Below are 8,852 nucleotides of genomic sequence, written 5' to 3' on the forward strand. Positions count from 1 at the left end.
TTTCTTGTTGGTTTCCCCGCAATGGAGATGGCATCGTTTGCAATAAGTGATCTTCGGCCTTTCGTTCGACGACGAGATCTCTTTCCCGACGTCAATAGTGGTGCTGAAAGATTACAATTATCTAGGTATGGGTGTTCAGATCTTACTTCGCCAGATCGATCTTGGATCTTTTCTCATGGTTGCCGCGAGGAGGATTATCCTCGCAGTTCTTGTCCCGGTTGCTACGTCCTCGACAATGGTGATTCGTATTCTCGGCTCTCCATCAACGTCGACAAGGCAGATCGGTTTTTATTCCCTGACATACCGGTGTTGGTACTCTTGCCGATGTTGATTGACTACTTTAATGGTTGCGCGCGTGCACGCAGCCTTGGCATTGCGGCTCAAATTAAAATTATGGGAGAACCTTCGTTGGTATTTACAGGTCTATGGTTTGTTATCTATCTTTGGCTGCCTTCGAGAAAAGTACAAGATTATGTCTTGGAAGAAGAAAGAGTTTGAAGACCTCGAAGATTTGCTAGTATCTTTTAGACTTTATTTTGTAATCGCTGGAGACAGCTCGTGTATCTCTACCATATACTATTTGTTATTATGAATATATGTGGTATTGATTGTCAAAAAAAAAATGTAAATATATTGCTCCCGAAAATGTAAACATGTACTACCTCTATCCCAAGGCTTAAGATCTATTTTTTTAGAAAGTCAAACTATGTCAAGTTTAATCAAGTTTTTATTAAAAATTATTAACATGCAAAATACAAAATTAATATTATTAGATAGATAATGAAATATATTTTCATGTGTTATCTACAAAATATCATATTTGTTGATAGATTATTACAAAGATTTGGTTAAACCTTACTTGCTTTGACTTTTCTAAAAATATAAGCCTTAAGCCTTGAGATGGAGGTAGTAACATTTTTATCCGAGTATCAAAAATACAAATAAAATATATCTAAATTTTCATAGTTATGTGTGTTTCTGCAGTGTTTTTTTCTTTTTTATTGTATACCTTCACTATTTTTTCTAGTGTTTTCATAGTTCTGTGTGTTTCCATGTGTTTCTGCTTAGTTTTTTCTTCTATTGTTTTTTAATGTGTTTATTTATCGTTTCGTATCTACTACTATGCTTGATAAGTAACCACGGCCAACAAAAAAGAGAGAACCTTCAACTTGTAAAAAAATAGACATTTGTCTTGCAAAAAAAACTTCCTTTAATAGTAGAGTGGTGTCAATATAGAATCTAAATGCAAATAACTATCTCTCTATCTTACGGCATGCAATGGACCATGGGTGCTCAAATCTTTTAGCGCACATCATCCGCCTGATCACCTTGACTGAGAAATGGTCATCAAATCACTAGCATTGGTATATGGGCTCGGACCAACAAGTTTAGTGGCACTAGCAACCTCTCCTGATGTGGCCTATAACCAAAGATGAAGCAACTAGTTGTGGCCTCAAAAACGTTGATGGACAAACTAGATACGAAGACGGGGCGGCATGCAGCTGTGTCAAACGAAGTTGACAAGAAGCCTGAGATGGAAAGGGCACCAGTACATTAGGGTCAGGTTGTGGGTAAGGGAAGGCTCGCCGGGACCAGATCGGTTACTCTCCCATACAACACATTGCGGATCAATTTTCTGGCGTGTTTGTCTAATTTTGAAATAATTAGGAAATATATAGTACTAAAACTACATAATGTACATTTGTACTTTAAATCAAAATGAAGCTATTATTGACATCTTCTCATTTTAAAACCATGACATGTTTCATAGTGCATTACAGAGCTGATATATATAGGCTGATTGATATAAGACATTTTTAGGGTCAAAAATATATTATTGATTTATTTTTTACCAAAAGGCTTCAAAATTGTTATCATACTTCTCATGAAACTTAAAGATTGCATGCTATATTTTCACATGTGTGTAGCTCTATGAATATTTTATGATTTTTCTACCAACCAATGAACGATTGAAATGTTGCTTATTAGTAGTTGTATATCATGGAACATAAGAAACCTATTTTGAATCAATAGTTATACTAAATGTGCTTATATGGTGTCTTAAAATTTCCTCACCTCCAACGTTTACCACTCCAAACTTTAAGAGTCCGTTTGGTTGCAAAACAAAAGAGGGACGAGATGAGATCATCCCAAATATGCATGTGTTTGTATGTGAACATTGAAGATGGAACCAACCATGATGAGGGAATATTCCCTCAAAAAAAACCACGATGAGGAAATATACCTTGAATATGCTGATCCAATCCATCTGGCCAAATCGGTCGTCCCCTTTGGTCCACTTCTCCTAATAGCCTTCTAATCCAACTCTTCCAAGCCAAACAGTTTGGCTGGTCCATTTATCCTAATAGCCTTCTAATTCAACTCCTACCTGCTAAGACTTTTCTTCCAAGCTGAACCATTTAACCTACTTATCCAAATAGCCTTTTTAATCCAACTCCTCTCTGCTAACACTTTCCTTATGAGCCGAGTCGTTTGGTCTACTTATCCTAATAGTCTTCTATTCCAACTCCTCCCTGCTAAACCTTTCCTTCCAAAATCTAGGGAAAAAGAATCACACCGCATCTTATGCTTCCTTAGCTCTACCCATGTCGCTGGATATCTGCATCGCTAGAGAACTTCTGTGCCGATCTGCGGTCGGAGAACCTCTGTCGTACTCTGGTCCTCCTCGCTAGCCACACATTGTTGGTCTTCGGTGCCGCCATGTGCCCAACTAAGTTTTGGTCCTCGTCCTCGTCTTTGGCGTTGGCGAGTGCTTCGAGTCCAACAATGAGCGTGTCCTATGATGGAACCTGCGTTCGTCTCCACAGTTGAGATCCTGCTAATTGTTGTTAACCACTTTATGAAACTTGTTATTGCCATTATAAGTTAGTTAATTGTAGCTCGTCCTACTAAGACCCTTCCCCTAAAACCAAACGAACACTCAAAACTGGACCACCCCATATATAATTTCCATCCTCAAAATCTGGATGGTCCCATCCCATCCCTATCAAGTCACAAACCAAACACATGATAAATCCTGGCTTCGCCCCTGGTTTGTGCCATATATAATTGAGGGTATCAAAGAGTGGAAATGCATTTAGGGAACGTTGTTGCAAGATGAACGGTAGTACGGCATAGATGTTTCTCTCTGTGGCTTGTAATTGACCAAGTGATTTTTCTATAGAAGAGTGGACCTGTATTTCGATAATTAGAGAAGTTAAGGTACTAAGATAAATAATGCATAGGCTCCTAGAAAGCTTTATTTTATGGATTTCTCCAAGCATGTGTTCGCTATTTCATTAAAATATCAATGAAAATCAACTCGTTATGAGTGTATTTCACTTGCAAATCCTAGATATATAGTTTGAGCATTGATGGGTCCTTCTGCAAGATTCACGTTACAAGCTCTAACAAGTGCACAATGTAGATACATGTGTCACTAAATATTATCAAGCTAACACACAAACACAAGACATTATGCTTTTGTACTCAACTTAACCTTGAGTTTTTGTTACTTGGTGATACTACAACGACGGGATATATGATCCACGATGTATAGATTAATTCTTCTGTCACCAGAAGAACTGATACCAGCTAGCCTTCCATACCGCCAACACAAAATAACCATTGAACCATCCTTCTAAAGGTGGAACTTCCAAGATTGATCCGTATTGGATACACACAAGATACACTGATACGTCCCAAACGTATCTATAATTTATTATATTCCATGCTACTTTTATGATGATACACACATGTTTTATACACATTATATGTCATATTTATGCATTTTTCGGCACTAACCTATTGATGAGATGCCGAAGAGCCAGTTGTTGTTTTCTGTTGTTTTTGGTTTCAGAAATCCTAGTAAGGAAATATTCTCGGAATTGGACGAAATCAACGCCCAGGGGCCTATTTTTCCACGAAGCTTCCAGAAGACCGGAGGACTTACGAAGTGGGGCCACGAGGTGGCCAGACACTAGGGCGGCGCGGCCTGGGCCTTGGCCGCGCCGGCCTGTTGTGTGGGGGCCTCGTGTGGCCTCCTGACCTGCCCTTCCGCCTACTTAAAGCCTCCATCGCGAAACCCCCAGTACCGAGAGCCACGATACGGAAAACCTTCCAGAGACGCCGCCGCCGCCAATCCCATCTCGGGGATTCAGGAGATCGCCTCCGGCACCCTGCCGGAGAGGGGAATCATCTCCCGGAGGTCTCTTCATCGCCATGATCGCCTCCGGATCGATGTGTGAGTAGTTCACCCCTGGACTATGGTTCCATAGCAGTAGCTAGATGGTTGTCTTCTCCTCATTGTGCTATCATGTTAGATCTTGTGAGCTGCCTATCATGATCAAGATCATCTATTTGTAATCCTTCATGTTGTGTTTGTTGGGATCCGATGAATATTGAATACTATGTCAAGTTGATTATCAATCTATCATATATGTTATTTATGTTCTTGCATGCTCTCCGTTGCTAGTAGAGGCTCTGGCCAAGTTGATACTTGTGACTCCAAGAGGGAGTATTTATGCTCGATAGTGGGTTCATGCCTCCATTAAATCTGGGACAGTGACAGAAGGTTCTAAGGTTGTGGATGTGATGTTGCTACTAGGGATAAAACATCGATGCTTTATCTAAGGATATTTGTGTTGATTACATTACACACCATACTTAATGCAATTGTCTGTTGTTTACAACTTAATACTCGGAAGGGGTTCGGATGATAACTCGAAGGTGGACTTTTTAGGCATAGATGCATGTCGGATAGCGGTCTATGTACTTTGTCGTAATGCCCCGATTAAATATCATAGTACTCATCATGATATATGTATGTGCATTGTTATGCCTTCTTTATTTGTCAATTGCCCAACTGTAATTTGTTCACCCAACATCTATCTATCTTATGGGAGAGACACCACTAGTGAACTGTGGACCCCGGTCCTATTCTTTACATCTGAAATACAATCTACTGCACTTGTTCTTTACTGTTCTTTGCAAACAACCATCATCATCCACACTATACATCTAATCCTTTGTTTACAAGCAAGCCGGTGAGATTGACAACCTCACCGTTACGTTGGGGCAAAGTTCCGTGATTGTGTTGTGCAGGTTCCACGCCGGCGCCGAATCCCCGGTGTTGCGCCGCACTACACTCCGCCACCAACAACCTTCAACGTGCTTCTTGGCTCCTACTGGTTCGATAACCTTGGTTTCTTACTGAGGGAAAACTTGTTGTTGTGCGCATCACACCTTCCTCTTGGGGTTCCCAACGGACGTGTCAACTACACGCCTAAGGATGGCAATTTTACCCACGGGTATGGGTACCCGCGGGTACCGTACCCGCATGGGTAAGGTATGGGTACACTTTTATGCCCATGGGTAGTATCCATACCCTGCCCGTTAAGTCATGGGCAGGGCACGGGTATAACCTCGTACCCGCGGGTAAACCCATACCCTGCCCGTTTATTGTCAAATCTTCAGTGACACGTCTATTTTTGTTGATTTATGAGTTAAAATATGGGAATGTGATTTTTATATTATGTTAATTGTTATGTACTCAACTAGCTGTTATTGAATTGAGATAATTAATTTTTTAATCAAAATTGTTATCGATAAATGTAATATTGTGATTGATTTGTGTACAATTTAACCTACCCACCGGGTACCCAATGGGTACGGGTACCCGCCGGGTATGGGTATGGGTAAAGTTTTATACCCATGGGCACGGGTATGGGCAGAAGTTTGTACCCATTGACTATACGGGTATGGGTATGGTATTGCTCTACCCTGCCCATACCCTACCCATTGCCATCCTTATACACGCCATCATACACTCAATTTCATAAGGAGAATCTAGACCAAGCTCAAGCTGATCTTACTTCCTTGATGTATCTCACTTCTAGGTGAACTCTTACATCTTCTTAACCTTCCATCTCTCTTCCTCTGGGGTTAATCTTTCATATTTTATCTAATTTTTCATGATACATAGAAAAGTGTTGATGTTTGATGAGGCTACATAGTAAGGAGACAACTTTATATGCTAGTACTCGGGTATAAAGCAAATATAGTGTGGCATGTGGTTAGGTGGAAGCATTTGTTGCTCAATAATTGTTATCTGGTGAGTTCGATCACCAGATGAATTTATCTTTTACTCAAGATTCTATTGTGTGTGTGTATTGTTGGATGAGTTACTTTATTTGTTTACAATACATAGAACTTGCTTTAATTATTATATTTATTCAAGCAGGTCAAGCAATTGGCTAGCTATATCACCTTTGTTTTCTTCCTCAAGTGCTCAAGATAAACAACCAGATGCCATTCTCATTATTTCATCAAAATAAACCCAAGGCATCTAACTTAGTTTTTATTATTAAGCAACTATGTAACACAACTAGGGAATCCTATATAATCAGCACCTTCCAATCACACACCACCATTTCTAGCCAAAAATTTCCCTCAACTATCGATATTTAACAAATTATGAAAAAAGTAAACAAAAACCTCCAACGAAGGCCAGGCCTAGTTGATTCCATAGTGTAGCCGAATAACAACGGTTGCTAGATTAACACTTTTGAATAATATTTTTGTGTATTTTAAGTAGTAATACTAGTGTTTGTAACATGATAAACCATGTGCCCCTCCTAGGTTGAGGATAACTCTAGCAGCTATACTTGTTAATTCTTCATAACGATCTTCTTTTAAGATAGAAACAAATGCACCATTCATGCATGCTGATCTTGTGTGAACCTAAAAGAAAATTTATTTGTTGTATTGTATTTAAGTACTCCCTCCGTCTACAAATAAGTGTATGCGGGTTTTTCAAGATAAATTATTAAGTAGATTAAAAATGCATTAGGAAGATGCATCTCTCCTCTTTAATTCTTTCACGTTCAATAAGCTAAGTGCATGTAGAAAACATATGTGATCAATATTATTAGGTTTGATCTCCGTGCAGTGAGAGAAAAGCAATTAAAGTTCATTGGGAAGATGGGAGTACACTCTTTTATGGACAAAGTTTAGAGCTAGATGTCCACTTCTTTGAGGACGGAGGGAGTACTGTTGTACAGTGGGTAGGGGCATGGATTGGGCAGCACATGTCGCTAAGATATATTTCACATCATATTTCATTGACGTGTCTTTCCCCTGTAGATCTATTTTGCGCAAATTTTAGTCAACCAGAGAAGATGTCGCAGGTGTCTTTCTCCATCATGGACAGATGGATCTGACACTTCACTTCCATGGTCTCACCTCTGCCTCGGGACGAAGCGATGTCCGCGCAGCTTACGAGTAAATCACACGAGGAGAAACGGCGATTTGAATGCTTGAGGATACGTGCCAGCTGTTTCCCTTCCTTTCTCACTGAGGAGAGGCTCCGTATAAATTGGAGCAACCATTTTCCCCTCTCTCCCTTCCATTAGCATCTCTAACCTTTCAACTGAACCCTTCATGCGAAAAACCTTGTCGCTGCCAGGGCCGCCACCTCTCGTTGTGCCGCCCATTTACCGCCGTCGGCTCAAGGTCTTCATATGCAAGTACTTACATTAATATGCACGAAATGCGTATCCAAGCTAGATTGTGTTTAAGTGGGGAATACATAATGTATAATTATATTCCACAAAAACCTATCGATGGTTCGGGAAAATATATACGCTGATGCTAAAAAAATAGATTGACGGAGACTATGGTGATGACTCGTCAAAACTTGCTCATCACAGGTTATGATATAGTAGCTAGAGATGACGAGGAAAAACATTATTCATCAGTACTAATCTACTAATGACAACATGACATGAAATCTAATCGTTAACGGTGGACTATTAATTATAAACGACTCATAACTAGGCCATTAACGATAAGATACTAATGATAGTTCCTATAGAATGAAGTTCGTCACAGGAACAATTGAATTGATGGACACATGTTATGCAGCAACGTCACCAACACAATAGTGTTGATGCCCTTGCCTTGTTTGTTGCCAGATCTGGAGCACTGCTGACGTAAATAATATTTTTTATCGGCACTAGAATGTTGCCGTTGTGCTTAGTCGCTAGATGAGCAACTACCAGAGAAGGTGGAAACTCGATTTCATCATCAGTGTTGCATCCTACCGGCGACGTATCTTGCGCCCATCACTGGTGTACATTATTGGCTGTATACCGGTGACATCGGTCTCTATCATCAGCACTGCAGAAAATACACCCGTCACTGGTAAGCCTTTTTCTGTAGCGAGGGGCCTTGTCGATCTCTCCTTTTTTTTGTAATTAACACTCTATCCTATTTAATCGAATGACGGATCGACTGCCCGATCCTCAAATAAAAAACTGACAGTCCTCGTCACAAACCGAATCCTGTGACCATCAAAGCAAGCAACATTTCTGAATTTTCTGCATACAGCAGAAGAAACTAAACATATGAAAATTAGCAGAAACAAAATGAGTTGGTAGTTCCAACTCATTTTGGTATACAATGATTTGAGAGAATTTGTTCTTACTATCTACTTCTGAAAAGATGTATCGGCATCATTACTCAAATCACAGTCAGTAATTATTACCCTCCACAGTTTGCCTAAATGCACCTGTTTGTATGCAGATGCTCATGTAGTAAATGAAAAAGAAATATTCTAATCTCACACTGGCTAAAGCCCATATATTCAAATAGAGTGAATTACAACAACTAGCTACAAGGATTAGAATAATATATTTATGTCTAGTTGGAGGAGAGAGAATGTAAGTGAGCTCTAATGCAAGAGCTAGCTCTAGCACGTGCTTCTAGGCAAGTTGTGTCAATGAAAAGTGGGTCATCCATTAAGAAAGTAGTGCATTCTTATAACCAACTATTGTACTTGTTAGCTACAAGGT

Source organism: Lolium rigidum, chromosome 1 (assembly GCF_022539505.1).
Source record: "Lolium rigidum isolate FL_2022 chromosome 1, APGP_CSIRO_Lrig_0.1, whole genome shotgun sequence".
Classification (NCBI taxonomy): domain Eukaryota; kingdom Viridiplantae; phylum Streptophyta; class Magnoliopsida; order Poales; family Poaceae; genus Lolium; species Lolium rigidum.